The sequence below is a fragment of the Metopolophium dirhodum genome, chromosome 4, assembly GCF_019925205.1.
Source record: "Metopolophium dirhodum isolate CAU chromosome 4, ASM1992520v1, whole genome shotgun sequence".
Classification (NCBI taxonomy): domain Eukaryota; kingdom Metazoa; phylum Arthropoda; class Insecta; order Hemiptera; family Aphididae; genus Metopolophium; species Metopolophium dirhodum.
The window spans coordinates 14623445-14640733 of NC_083563.1; positions in this window are offsets into that span (position 1 = coordinate 14623445).

Genomic DNA, 17289 nt, shown 5'->3' on the forward strand with positions numbered 1-17289 from the left:
ATGTAAGATTTTTTTATATATTCTGTAACTGTAATTATTAATATGTCTTGTCACTTTATGTATAATTTATTGGTTTATGTAAGGTTTAAACTTTAACTTAAAAATGTATTTCCTTTGTATACTAGTTACTACTTGCATACATAATATTAACGGCTATATATATCTGTACTCATAATTATTCAAATTCAATTTATTTCCACACGAAAAATAAAATAAATTTTTGATCTGAAAAAATTAGATAGGAAAATTTAAAAAATTTTAATATCGTTTTTACAGGATATTGTATTTTATAGGTACCTAAGTAGGTACTTAGTAATATTATGATTTTTCATCTGATTATATATCAATTAGTTTAAAATTAAATATTAAATTGTGCTTCTGAGAAATTTTTGTAAAAATTGTTTACTTTCTATTGTACTATTATATAGGTGTTTGAATCGTGTTTTTAAGTTGAGTCTAACCAACACTCAATACAATAATGAAAATGGAATTGATTATGAAAGCATGTTTTTGAATACATATTTTGGAATTGCGCAATAATCAAAACGCACTGGCACGGGGTCACCTGTCAAAGTGTTGAATCGAGCATGACGATGAAATGTTCCTTAAACGTGGGGAAGAGCATACAATATTAAAATACTATTATTTTAATTTATCTTAACTATTAAATTAAAATATAATGTGTTGTTAGGAAAATTTCATACTGACCATGTTATTTCGAGAAAGTTTAATTTATATAGATTATTATGTAAGTAGGTAATATGTATATTCTATTAATAATGACCGCTTTAATATATAAATTATAATAATCGAAGTAGTTCAACATATTCAACTGATTTAAGCAGCGATTTCAACGAGGAGTTCGTCGACCGCAAACAATTACAAATCACAACCACCTCTATAACTATATATAAGAGGAGCATTTTACGTAGTGCATAAAGTTGTTTGAAACACTAGTCAAAGTGGGAACTATTACGAAGATGCCCCTCCATTTTTTTTTCCATTCGCATAATATTTACTCCTACTTATAATTTTGTGAGAATTCTTTGTTTTAATCATAAATCAATAATATAATATATTGTTATGTATTTAATCATACACTTATAGATGCATACAAATACCATGTTTAATGTGTATAGTAATCTTTTAAATTTAAACGCATTCCCTAAGTGAAATTGTTGACCCCTTACATTGGCATAATTTGTGAGGAGTAAGGAGGGCACTTGCCTCCCTGACATTTTTGTAGGGGATAAAGGTATCATTCCCCCCCCCAGATTCACCAACAGCTTTTAAATATTCCAAAATAAAGAATGGATGCAATACATTAATCATACATTTATATAATTAAAAAATATTTTTACCATAAAATTATTGAATAAAAGTACATTTATTTTACGTTTATTGTTACGCCACGAGTCACCTTATATAAAATGTCCCCATCCCTATATGCTGAGATATCAACACCAATTTTTAATAAGCTACTTCGTTCGTTGAAACTAAATACGTAGGTACTTGAAAAAAATTCTCATTTACATATAATAGGTACATATGACATAATATTAATAACATAGGTGATTTATAATATTAAAATATACACAAAATAACATGGTCGATATTACGGTACCTATACTTGAGTAGGAATTAGGAAAATATCACCCGAACAAACGGCGAGATGATCGATGAAAAAGAAAAATCCGCGAAGCCTATACGTAAAAACACGAGTGACGACGTCGATAAATAACATATTATCATGGGATTATTTACTCGTATTTTATAAAAAATAAATATGATAACTAAATAACGTCTAACGAGTTCAATTCATTTGGGAAGGCGTCATAACATTGAGAGTGAAATTACGCCTTAGGCCGAAATAGGAGGATATGGTCAAAACGACGATTGATCGGAGACGTGCGCACGTTATATTATTATTGTATAATGAAGAAACACACACTGGTCGTACCGCTTATAGTTTTGACGTCGGTGGGCAGGAAACGTTTTATTCATCACCGTGTATATATTATTATATATGTACGCGTTTTCACATATAATAATATCATACGCGCAGACAGCCGGAAATATAGGTACTATTCATTGATGGGCGAACGACGTCGAGACTAATTTTTAGCGACAAACGAAAAAATAATAAATTATTGTGTCGTTGCGACTTGACACACCATCGGCTTTTTTTACTATTCTTCAGCGTTGTCCTATCATCATCTATGGTTTTTTCAGTCTTCGCAATTCGTATAATACGCGTCCATACTACATGTAGGTACCTTACCTACCTATTATCTAACGACACCGGCCACTGCATATAGTAAAGCGTATTATCTAGCAACAATTGTACAAAAAAAAAAAAAATGTCTTATTAGCTACAACAATAAACGGTGTCCGTTTTTTTTGTGAAATCGCCGACTGCAGTGGTAATTAAAATATATATCTTGTTTTGTGCGTCAATCGTCTCCGACTCCGAGTATATTATAGGTGTAAGGTGTATACATATATATAATATATGCAATATAAGTTACTATATTAGTAGGATAATATGTCTATAAACATAATATTATATTCTTTACGACGTTGTTTTATAATGCAAGTTCTAACTGCATTCCTTTAAATTTCACATGGTGTACAATAAGGGCATGATATGGTAATAATAAATAATGTAATGATGTTTATATCTATATTATTATTCACTGACAACATATTATTTTATGCATTTTTTCCTGTCCGCGAGTTGGCGATTCCAAGTTTGACCCTACGAACCCGATTCGAACCGTAAACTCCGGTTTCAAAAAAGTCAACAAAAATCTCATAAGTTTCAAATACTTTTTAAAAGTGATTGCATAAGGTATTAAAGGTGAACACATCCGCGTGCAATTCTCAGGTACTTAATAACACTCTAAACTGTTAAAAATAATTTACTAACTGATCGTCGGCACTCGAGAGTCACCAGTGCGACAGTGCATTATGTATTTCTGTACCTGTATAAAAACAAATTATAAACAAATATTCCGTCATATATTATATTAAAATATGAAACGGTGACACGACGTACATAATAATATATTATACGAACTGTATATTAGTTTATACTGATGTGGATTTTGAGATGCTATTCATGATAAATGTTAATACCTAAATAGAAAGATTTGCCAAAATTACTATTCACGTTGATTACGAAGTATAATCGTTTGCATATTATATTAACTTCCTTCAAAAACGTGTACATGTGGGAATTTTGTGTACGATCATATTATTATGTATTTACATAGTTAAAAGATTTTTTTTTATCAGAGAAAATCCGCTCAATCAATAAATTTGTTGACGAATCGACCGTCAGTCCACTCATGTATTCTCTGACTCTTTCGAGTCTTCATTCTCGTAGTACGTATTGATATGTACAGAATGCCATCTTATAAGCGTAATAATTAATAATAATTAATTATAAATTACATTAAAAAAAATTATTATTGAATAATTACATTTGGAATACTTAGAAAACTCTTGTTATGAAATAACTGTAACGACTAATGGGCATATAAACCCATACGCGAGTGGGCAACCACGCAGGAAACTATCCTGTCTTTATCTTCTTCGTATAAATTATAGCCTACAGGTAATCCATTACAACGTTTTGTTATAATTTCAAAATACTTTTTAAAATCATAGGTCATAATATTTTTATAATGACACCGCCATATTGTTTTTCAAATGGATAATATGTAGAATTATCTATTTCAATGATTATAATAATTATACGGGCAAGTAAAATAATAGTGGTACATTAACCTATTTGTATTAGCTATATACTATATAAACTGCAGGTACCTACTACAGTAGGTACAAGTATAAAAAAGTACACTCTTTAGTAATTAGAATTCTGGTTGTATATTTATATTGTTATTTAAATTACCCATAATATAACATGTAACTTGGCTAATATAATAATAATAATATTATATTTTATTATTTTAATTTTATATTTAGCTAATTGCTAAATCCCTAAAGACACCTATTAGTATTTAGTAGCAATTATCATTGAATGCAATATGTGTAATTTGTTTATTTAAAATAATATATTAGATTCGTTTTATTTAGGTACTACAGTTTTTTTCACTCATATATACTGCACGTTCAAAACTTCAAAAGTGTAAATTAAAAGTGTTTGGCACGGTCATTATTTAACGCCTGTTTTATTTTATTTAACGAAATACTTAAACATTTTCCAAATTAAATTTGTATTTTTAATTAAGAGAATAATTTTTCAAGTTTTCGGATTACGGTTGTATAATAAAATATAGTGTTGTGGGTACTCTTTTTTAATAATCCAGTGATCATTTAAAACCTTTACATTCGAAATACTTTACATGTAAACCCGTATTTTTAAAAGTGTTCAGAAGCATTTTACTTTATGACATGTATATTTATACTTAAAATAAATTATCTTAATAACATTATAGGTACAGCTGATGTATAATTATATATTTATAATATGTTTGAGCAAAAAATATGAATAGAAGATCATCAGCATCAAAATAAAGTGCATAATTTGCATTAGTAATATCTAACGATAAATAAAATGCAGGGAAATGTATAAGTATATATTAGATTAATTGCTTTTAACTTCTTTAAATATTTTTTGTATGATGCAAAATATAATAATTGATTTCATATTATAATACTATATAGAATACAAAAAACCTTTATTCATACTCTAAATAAATAACCTTTTTTTAAAAAACTCATTGTTACTTTCAACAATAATATTATGCCCGATTATTGTTGTATTCCGTTTTCAATATCTTTTTAGAAATAGTGTTTTATATTAATATACAGGATGATTCACGAAGCATGCTCACCCCCATTTTTTTCCTTTAATGATGAAATTATTCGGGTTCTGATTTTTGGAATATTTAAATATCCTCAACGGCCATTTTTTAAAATTCTTTAACTTTTTTGTAGTACTTAAGGAGGGTCCTGTGGCGACACAAACTACTGTTTTTGAAATAATAACTCCCCCTTTTTGAATGCAATTTATTTACCAGATGTTTTTTTCTGAAAATTTTGACTTATCAGAATCAAAATTCAAACAAGTAGCTTTTAAATTATTTAACTTTGTGTACCTACAAAGAATAAAAGGTTCATGATAATGGGTTTGGAAGATATGGGGGTTACAGTGATTTAGAAATGTTGGTAATTAATATTAATTTATCAACATTAACAATTTGTAAAAATGGTCCCGATAAAAGACTAGATCCAATAATATATCTGTTGTATACTTTTTTAAAACCACTTTTAAGGACTATTATCCTTAGAATAAACATTTTAATAACTGAGAAACTACTCGTTCAAATTGTACATGGTAAATCAACATTTTCAAAAAATACCCACTAAATAATTTACGGTAAAAAAGGGGGGCTCTCATTTGAAAAAAATAGAAGTTTGTATCGCCACAGGACACTCCTTAAGACTTAAATGGTACAAAAAAATTCAAGAATTTAAAAATATAGTTTTTAAGTATATTAAAAAATTCCAAAAATCAGATTTTGAATAACCTTATTAAAGAAAAAAGGGAGGTGAGCATGCTTGATGAATCACCCTGTATAGGTAAGTTATACCTAATTAAATGTAAATTTAAGAAACAAGTAACAACTATAGGTAATAAAGTAATAACTTAATTAAAATATATTGTAGGTATAAATATGATGTCTTATTCCGGGGAGATGTAGTATGAATGTATGATGCAACATCAGAATATTTGATTATAATTTGTATTATTCATTGCCAAAATTATACAGTTATTGAACAATAATCCTCGACGCATTATTTTTCCATGTGTATACTGTTTACGCGTGTATTTTGACTATTTCATAACATCCAACTGGTTTACCATCAATTTATTGTTTGTAGGTACCCGTAACTTTGACATTATATTAGAAACCTTGACAAATGCTGCACTATAAAATTATCAACATCCCGTTCCCAATTTCAGGTGACACTACCGACACTGTCGATATACCTACTACAGAACATTATAATACATTTATTTAATATGTAAAACATTTAATAAAAGTCAAGATCATATTATTCTGTTAAACGAGTATTTTGTGTGTCATCATTCTTTGTGTTTTTTTTTTCATTTTAGATCGTGATAGTCTTCAAGATTATAATAATGTGACGCGTATTATTATATATTTATGTATAGGTAGTATATACGCGCATATTACAATAGTTTAAGTCATTACAAAACAATAAGATAAACACTTGTACCTATAAATATTGTTCTTCTATTTAGTTAACTAAAAAGTATATTTACTTGAATGATATTAGATTTCTATTATTTTTTTTTGATAATTCTGTGGGTGAACTATAGTTGTTTAAATAAGATGAAAAAATGTGATGACTCGTAGATATGAAAAATGGTAACTATAACATTTAACCAGATGTACTCCTTACACAGTAAATATTATATAATATTATGTACCATGGATATAAATATTTTAAATTCTGAAAGGAGTGATTAATGTATATTGATTTTTTTTTTATATACCTGAGGACACTTTTTATAGAAGAAAAAATAATTTGATCTCCAACTGTGAAAGTGGTTTCTATTTTCTGATAAAAAATTTAATCTAGTTGGTACTTTGGGGTACTGGAAATAAATGATTCCTGGTAGGTACTTTTCTTAAAAATCAATAAAGTTCATATTTTGATAAAAATTCTTCAAAAATTAATACAATTTTGAAGTTTAATATTATTTAAAACTTGGAAATTTAATATAAAGTTCTTCATAAGTTATTCTTACAGCAGCCTAAATATATCAAAAATACATATCTAATTTTTTTTTTTTTATGCACAATAGAAATTTCAAGTTCAAACTATATATTATGAAATTAGATATTTCAAATAAAAATAACGATTTTAGTTGTTTTGTTGTAATTCAAATAACATTATTCCCAGGGACTTGAAACTTTTCGCAATTACGTATATTATTAATTAGGTAGGTACTATAAACAATGCTATTTAAAAAAAAAATGTTATATTCATATTAATCTATTTACATCACGATCCTATTCACACCGTTCTAGGCTCTAGGTATGATTACGTCGTGATATTGACATATTATCGTAATAATAACAACTAGTTATTTGATATGCAATAATATATAATAATTCTCATTTTATAATATTATATATGTGGGTTGTTTTTGGAAAAAATCAGTTCAACATACTGTATATTAATTAATATAAAAATAAATTACTTATATATAGCAATATAAATACCTATCCTAAGGCTGGTGGATCTCAAAATCCATCATCATACGTCTCCGCTCAGGACCATTTTCATAATATACAATAATTTATCATTGAATTCAATTAAATTTAACTCATCCATTACAGCAATATTACAGCAATTCTCAATGTCGAGGTACACTCGACACTTACTATACAGCAGAGTGACTTCCCCGGTTTTTTTATATTTTGTATTTATATGTATTCATCTAGTTCGACTTTTGAAAAAAGAAATTTAATTTATTTTTGAATGTGTTCACGGGAATTTTGGAATAGACTATTGTTAAGTATTACGATCCCATAACTGCAGTATTTCTATAGATTGTTTTTACGTTATGTTCGCATCGTAAACAGGATATTAACAGTTTAAAAGATGAAAGTGGATATAAAATGCATATCACTGGATATAACCAATATTATGGTTTCAAAACTTCCTCAAATTTACGAATGTAGGCGATGATTTATGACATTTGCAGTTTACATTTATTACCTCTCTATATAAAAGTGGTACACGATCGTCGATATATAGGATAAATAATTGATAATAATTGAATAATGTGTATTAATATTTCGTTTGCGATACGGCGATATATAGGTACTCAATATTATCGTAATATTATATTATATTAATACAAGTTTTTACTGAAGTCGAGAAAATCGGATCGGCTGCACTGCCTCAGTATCTATATTATATTTTCAAGTAAAGTAAAAGTTTATAACATTGTTGCATATAATATATTACATATTATTATCTATCTTATTATCCTAATTCGGTATGTTATTGTAGTTATACGATCCTGTTATCGGATGTGTTCCACGGGACAAGTAAAAGTGCATGTAAAATTCTCGTGTGGTCGATTCGAACTGGACCCGCGCCAATAATAGTCATCTGCTGTGAAACATGTCTAATATAATATTATATGGTATTATGTAGTTACCTATTCTCATTTTATTCGAACCAATACTTCGCGCGTGAATTTAACAATTTATAGTTTAAAATGCTAATGATAATACCTGCGATAATTCGCTCAAATCATTCTCAAGTATAACAACAATATTAAATCGCACGTATATTATGCGCGCGCCAGTAACTACCTATAATATGAATGTTACGAAATGGCCGCACTAAAATAGTAAAAATCCATCAATTGTCCACTATTCGGGTGTTGTGGGCGAGCCTATATATGCAGGTATGCAAGGGCAAATATTATTATATCGAGTGAAAGGAACAATAATGAGGCGCCACAACAAAAATAATCTGAATTCTGGGCTTTGTCCAAATTGTATATTAAAGAGAACCGTAACAGATTTGCATGAACCGAAGACGACAATGACTCAATTACGATATCACACGCCTTCATTTAATAATAATATTATATAGCAATCAAATATGCCACGGTGTTTGAAATATTGATATAATATGTCGATGAATTCGCTAAATATAATTACAAGGCGCCTAAAAGGCATAAACTTTCTATGGTGTGCTCTGTCGACTGATGGGTACGTGATCAAATACGTTTTAATTCGATTATAATTATTTTAATATATTGTATCACAAGAATAAAACCTTCGGTCAAGTATGTTTAAAAACGAATTTTATTATTGAACTATAATAATATAATATGACCCATTATACTGTTGGGTAATATAGAGTTCCGCATGTTTAATATAGACGTAATAATAACTGTACCTACATAATATGTAATTTGATCACTTTAAGACTCATTTGTATTTAATTGTCAGACAAAATGATTGGTATGAGAATCCACTTCCAATCGAATACAAATATAAACACCGGTAGCCGCGTGCGGCAATAGGTAGATCCGCTGCTGAGATAATTGAAAATTGATATCCAATGTGTTTATTTAGTGTCGTAATCAATACGCGATAGCAATTACTAATTAGTATAGTGTACCTACTAAATAGTAATACTAATATATATATATTAGTATATACTAATGAATTTTTTTATGACGAAACACGCGAATACATTCTTAACCATTTAAATCGATACGATCGAATCGTTATGACTTATAAAATATCAACACCCAATAGTGCGCTCTTATATTATTATTACGATCACGAAACGATTCCATGGTCGACGTGCACCGTCGCTGGTTAAAAGTTCATTAACCAAAAGAAAGTGAAAACGGTACAAGCGTTGTCATTTGAATAAGTATGAAAATAATATGAGCGTTGTTATTAGAATGCAATCGGTCTTCTCCGTTTCGATTCCATTGTGTCGGGCGCCCCAAGACTAGAACACAATGATTTATAAACATGTCAGTATATAATATACGCCACCGCCGACACCGGTCAATGCGGCAGTATAATAATATCAAATACCATAATTTAGAAAGTTAGATAAGCTTAAATCTTCTTCTCCGGTGATAATATATTTCAATAAAAACGGGCAACGGTTATTAATCAAAATCCCATGTAGGGACAAATTGCTAACATATATTTTTATCTGTTGGCGTGTTTGATTTACAACTGTATACTATATACATAGAGACTAACTAGTTTTGGTCGCATTCGTCGCATGATATATTTGTGTATAAAAATATCTATTCTATTCGTTAAAAATTATAATATAATATAATATAGCTAGATGCCCCGCGTAGGTATACCCATTGTGGTAGAAAGCGATTAGAAGTTTCGATCAGATAATATAACGCCGCATCGATGAATTTTTCTTTGATTGATTTACAATTCAAAATGCTGTGCTATATTTTATTTTTGCATTTTAATTTATTCTCAAACGTGGTCGATATTTAAGTCGACTTTTTATTGACTTTGGTATAAGTAAGAGGTGCACGAAAGCATTTGTTTTCCGCAACGCTATCGCGTTATGACATCAAAATATATTATATAAGTATAATAAACTTTGTTGTCTTACAATGTTGAAGTAGGCACATGTTAGAAATCGTATGTCTATATTTTAGATTCTGAGCGAAGCGATGAATGTATTGATTCTACAATGATGTGTGTTTTATTTTTTATTTTTGTGTCTGTCATCACCTTTTAGGACAGTAAAAGTGCTTGGATTTTCTTCAATAGTAACTTTTCTGATAGGAAAGTGAATCTAGTTGGTACTTTGGGGGGTCAAAAGTAAAAATTTCCCAGTAGTTTTCACAAGCGACGTGAAAAACAGAAGAAAAATTAAGGAAAAACGGGAATTTTTACGCAAAATCTGTTTTCGAGAAAATCGATTTTGGTTTTTGGTGTAACTCTAAAACAAATGACCGTAGGGACATGAAATTTTGACTGAATGTTTATATTACCATTTTCTATACACCATAAAATTTACAAAATATTTTGACTCTTTTTGAGCTGTTTACGGCCATTGTCAGTTTTCAATTTTTTTAGTTTTTTTTTCTATAAATATCAATAAATTTTTATTTGTTGTGTAAAAAAGCGTGAAAATTTAATATAAGGCTCCTGATATATCGTTCTAATAGCAGTTTAAAAATATTAAAAATACATAGGCACAATTTTTTTTTATAAGCATTTAAAGTTCAAATTTTGACAACATTTATCAAATTTATAATTTATAAATTATTTTGTGGTTAAAAATGTATAAAATGTTTAACTTTTATGGCTAAGGATTGAAAATTTAAAACAAGGCTCCAAGTAAATAGGTTCTATATAAATTACTTTATTCACAATAATATCATCAAATATACTTGGTAAAATCATAGGCTGACTGACCGTTTTCGCTCAGAATCGTTTTTCTTATACAATGATATTACATCATTGAATTCAAATTTAACACCATCCATTACAGTGACCCACTTGTAACCTACTGTACAGCAGAGCGACATCCACTTATCCACCTTTTGTTATTTTGTTCGTATAGATAACTAAGATCAAACGATTAATCTAAGATAAATATTAGAGCTTTTAAAGTATCCTTTATTCCCCTTTCAACTTTATACTCTCCAAGTACCTATATGCAAGTTATATTATATTTTTTGAAAAAGTTGTATTGCATGAACATTTAGTATATACTATGAAATACTGTTTCAAGTTATACAAGTTAATTAGTTACACGCACACACATATTGTATAGCTCTTAATTAATCTGTTTTTTAGAACATTGGTTTGATTTTAAGAAAATTAAAAACTGCAGTAGTATTATTATACAGTGTAAGAACCCTTAATCAAATTTTCTTAGATAGCTAACATGTTGTGATCAGATTAATTTAAATTACCACAATTACTTATGTTTTATCGTTTATAGGCTATAAATATTAAAATTTGATTTCAAAAAACAATAATGACCGAGATAGGTTAGGTTAGTACTTGCCCGTTTATCCTAAATATGTATTGTTCATTTTTACGAGCAAAAGAAAAACTACTTAAGACAAATAATCTGTTGTTATTCCACACTTAAATATTTTTTTATTTTGCTATACATACCGAATATATTAGTATGCTATTATTTATTCTATATCGTCTTGGTATTCGCAATGGTCACTGGATCAGAGATCAGGGTGGTATAGTATGTAAGCAATTCGTATTGATCACTTAATTTAAGTATGCATCTGATAAAATAGATAACTCGCACAAAAATGTACCTAAATACATCGTGATCAACTAAAAAAAGTTTTAAGTAAGTTTTCAACATTTTTCAAAGCCCAATACAATTATTTTTTTAATAGGACTACTTTTTGTGGGTGCTAATAGCCTTTTTACCCCCCCCCCCCCTCCCTCACCATGGTTCACAGATGTCACATATTATACTAAAACACTCTTACTATGTATATGTTAATCTATATCTTTTAACAGTTAAGGTTATAGCCTATGGGTATTACGACAAACGAATAGACCTGTTTACAATACGTTGTGTACATGTCATTGACCATTGTTTAGTGCGATTTGACTTAGGTATTATGCACCTACTGATTATAGTGACTACTGATATTTATGGCCAATAGCTGCACATAACAACTAATTTTTTACATGCCTATACGTATAATAAATTAATTTCTTGAGTAGCTAGGTTCAACCATTACGTGAACTTACGATACCTAACTATATAATATGTATATTATATTATATAAACTGTACGTTTAGGTAGGCACGCAAAGGACGGCAATATTAACGCGGAGAAAGTTGTGAAGTATACATTACTATGGTTTTTCGTGATATCAAATACTTTTAATCTTTATTACACAAGGGTTTTGATTTCCCGATGTGTAATATTCAGTTATAACCGCAAGATCGATCATATATAAAATAATATGTATATAACGATGCAGTGTTGGAAACTTATATAGGAAGTCGCTCCATATATTTTTAAAACAATTAATTTTATTTGGCATACCTTGGGGGTCTAGATTAATATTCAAAATTAATACCGAATTATTTATGCCACTATAAAGTTCTGTACGATTGTGTTGTGGTTTAGTATGTTATCTACCAACTGCCAGTACACGGCGAGTAATTAGGTAGGTATCATCGAAGAGCTTATGAAGAGATGATGTATCATGTACCTATATGTATGGCTCAATTCAATAAACGTCAGACAATGGTTGGGTCTGGGCGTCTGCAGGCTGTATCGTTCGAATCGATGAATTCCATTGTTTCGAGGAAAAAGGAAATACAACAGAGGACGTTTTGAAAAAAAATCCAGTATTCTAAGAAAGGGGGTAATGTAAAACGCGATTTTTCCCGGTTAAAAAAAGAGGTAAGGAATACCCTTATTCCAATCATCCGAAATGAAGTAAAAGTGGGATCTATTATTCTGCACAGTGATCAATGGCATGCACAGTATTCATGTCTACGCAATTATGGCTATCGTAATGATTCTGTCAACCACAGTGCATTTTTCTTAGACCCGCAATCAGGCGCCAATATCCAAAGGATCAAAGCTTTGTGGAATGATATTAAAAATACTAAATAGGTACAACATTAAAATAAATGAAACCGGAACACTTATTGAAAGCCAGCAGTTAAGAATGTTGGCGTTCCATGAACGACGAATCCAACAAATCAATTTTAAGCATATTTATTATTTTCTTCGTGATATCAAGACAACTTACACTACATAATATTAAGAGGACGTGATACCCGCATGTGTTGTCTCCGTCCTACAACTTACAAGTGTAACATAACACATTTTACGCTCAGCAGAACACGTGTAGCTCAGCTAGTTTAAAAATTAGAGCGAGTTGACCTCTAATAAAATCTAAAGGTAAGATTATAATCTAGGCAACCTCATGGTTTTTTTATAATATTTTAATTATAATGCGAGTTATGAGTATTTTAAAATTGTAAATTGTTTGTACATCTTAAAATACTCATAACTCGCTTTAAAATTAAAATATATTAAAAACCCCATGAGGTTGCCTAGATAATAATCTTGCCTTTAGATTTTATAAGAGGTCAATTCGCTCTTATTTTTAAATTAACGGAGCTACACATGTTCTGCTGAGCGTAACATTTAGTATGACATGCACTTGTAAGACGGAGACTTGTATCACGTCCTCGTTAAATTTAAAATTGTTTTTAGATAACTAAATATCAATGTACCATTAAATATTATTTTAATATCAATATAATATTAATTGTTTTTATTATCTTGTGTATAAAAATTAACGTGGTAGATATTACCGTGAAGCCGGGCTCACACTACACCGTATCGTGTGATTTCGTATTTTTATGTTTATAGTTTTATACCAAATTGCAATATCAATAATGATATGAATATTGTACCTGGTGAATGGTGATAACATAATATTATTTTATTTTAGTTATCACTTTTCTGCACATAAATGTAACCACACGGTCAAAAGTTGAATATATTCAACTATGCGGTATCGTTTGGTAGCTGTGGTAACCGTGATTATTTCACACGACACGGTGTAGCGTGAACCCGGCTTAATAGTTATATAAGTATATAACATAGGTACTTAACCAAAAATATAGTGCTAGGTAACATATTATTAAACAACTACCGGTTTACCTACTATCTACCGACGATTGTGATAAATGAGCACTGCGCGCGTACATTCATAATTGTAAATACTTCGATAATGTTTCTAGGAATTAGAAAATAAATGTTAAGAGACATAAATCCCATACCTCGTAATCACCGTAAGTTAAAAGTAAATAAATACAGTATAAACACTATAAAGGCACATAATATGGTTTAACATTACTTTACAGTTTGTATACCTATTACCTATATAAGTTACAACCATACCTAACAATACGCATCTAATTATAATTGCGTGATACTTGTTTCATTGTACATTCAGCCATTTTGGTTTATGACTTGCAGTCTTTTTAGACTTATATTATACTATTATACATAAGACGCAGTCAATATTAGAATATTGGTTGCAACTAATGTACTTCGAATGCATCTTTTTATGAATTTTTTATATTATAAAAAAAACGATACCTAGTTGATGTGTTGTGTTAAAAAAATAATAAACAAAAATCGGAAAATGAATTTACTGTTAGAAATCAAACGTTGCGAACATATTATATTATCATGACGTATACGGTATACATATAACTATTCTGAATACTTTTACTATAAATGAACGGAATAACCCTCAGATATTATAATACGATGGTAAATCATTTTATATACTATATCAGTTGTTGAATTACTAAAAATAAAAAATAAAAAAATATTGTAATCAATAATTTAGATGACTTGGTCAGGAAAACTTTATAATAAAAAAAAATACGATGAATCAGAACTTGTTTTATTGAATAAAAATTGTTTATTTAGGTACCATTTACGTGTTTTATAGGGACTACTAGTCTAGAATAATATAATATACGCTTATACGTAGAATATTACACATTTTGCTGAAGTCATCACGAAGTCTTGTTTTCAAATTATTTATGGTTTCGTACGCAAATTACTTACGTGACTGCCAACGTTTCTTTGACTCACCGAATTTGTATACCTACGACAGTATGCATATTCCTATGGGCTATGACATAATAATATTATTATCATTGGGCATTGGCATAATCAATATTCAACTATTCAAGGGTGTGGTGGTTTTGATATTGCTGGTGTTCCGTTTACACTCGCACTCGATTACACCGAGCTTAATGTATGCGCATGTTCGCGCGAAGAGGCGGCGCGAGCGGATCGTGTATCAAACCGTGTCAACTGAAATAGACTATTAATGAATGATAATCGCGATTTATTGATGGTATGTCGTACTATGTGCAACGGACCTATTGTCCGCAAAATTTGAATGAATAAATAATTCTAAAGTGATCGGATTATTATACGATTCAATTTAATCTATACGACTACATAACACTACATACCCATACAGTATACAATATACTCATATTATAGTTACACATATTATATATTATATATGTAACTGGACGCATATACGAACGAGCCTTGAACGAGCAAGTGTTGGGCATATTTTAAGAATTATAGTGTTCGCTATTCGAGATTAATACTTTCGAGAAATTAATTCATTCAAGGTTTGTATTCGTGTGGTTTATGGGTTTGTGGACAGAAAAAACGTGCACCGTAATTGTACTTAAAAATGTTCGGGACAATTATTATTGAGAAAATCTTGAAAAAAAATACAACCCTAAAATAATTATTTCAGGTTTCAAACACAAACCGAATAATTGACTTCAAGCCGGCATACGAGAAGAAAGTGTATAATATATATGTAGTCGTTTAAGCAAATTAAATGTGCTAAACTGTATCCATGTGTTTGTTATTGTTGAATCATTGGGTTTTTACAGTATAGGTAGTATATACCGTTTTGTAATAGCAGTTATTTATGTCGTTCTCCTTTCAATGTAAGCTTTAACTTCCCACATTGATTTCTAAGATCATTATCATTATAATAATCATATATGTTACCTATTATAACTATACATAAGTATTATAACAACGACAATGCACAACCTACACATCACGATTTCCAAAATGTTGTCGAATTTGAAGTTAAACATATTATACTTACGTCTTACAGTCTACAGAATATTATAAATTGCCACATAGACTAAATCTATATATATTTTAAGATCAAAATATTTCATTATACTTTTATCAACATATCCATCTAAGTTGTGATAAAATTAAGCGAATATTGATACCTACTTCAACCATATTGCTCAGACTGACTGATAAAATATCAACTTATTAAAATTACTAATTTAAAATGCTTTCTCTTACATTGATAGGTCTATTTAAATATTTTTTACATAGGTATACCTATAAAATTTTTAATGTTTTTGATTTGTATTATAACTCGTTAACATCTTACAACGTTATTGAAACTTATTATAATTTATGATCTTCTTCTTTAGAATATAATAAAAAGTTTTATTTTACATCGTTTTACTCGATGATGGACAAGTAGGTATGTGAAATTTTTGATTTTATTATTCGGCCTAAAACTAGTATAACTAGGTAGTAAGGAGTAACTACAAATGTAAGATAATAATACAATAAGAATACACGATAAAAACTAAAATATACAGTTTAATGGCTTAATTATTGATTTAGAAATGCTTAAAGTTTAAATACGCCGTATCTAAAAATGTATTTATATCCATGAATAAAATAAATGCGAATCGCAATCATTTTGATCAATATTTGCGCCAGTATTCAAATATGGAAAACTTTAAGGTAAGTATTTTTTTTAAATATACCTATACACTATTAAACAAATAATTTCATTATTATATTATGTACATAGGTAAACAATATACCAATAGGCAATAATATACGTTAGCTGGTAGTCGTTATTTCGCTTCACTTACTCATAACCGTTTTATAATACGCAAACATAATATATTATATGGGTACCTACATTATATTATATATACGACAAACTAACGTTACATCATACTCGTTCTTGTTTTCCATTCCCAAACACAATTTATTATTTACAGACCGGTAGTGTCGATCCGCGTAGTCGAAACTACATTAATAAATAAGCAAACATATTATTTTACTTACCTATCTATATAATATATTAAT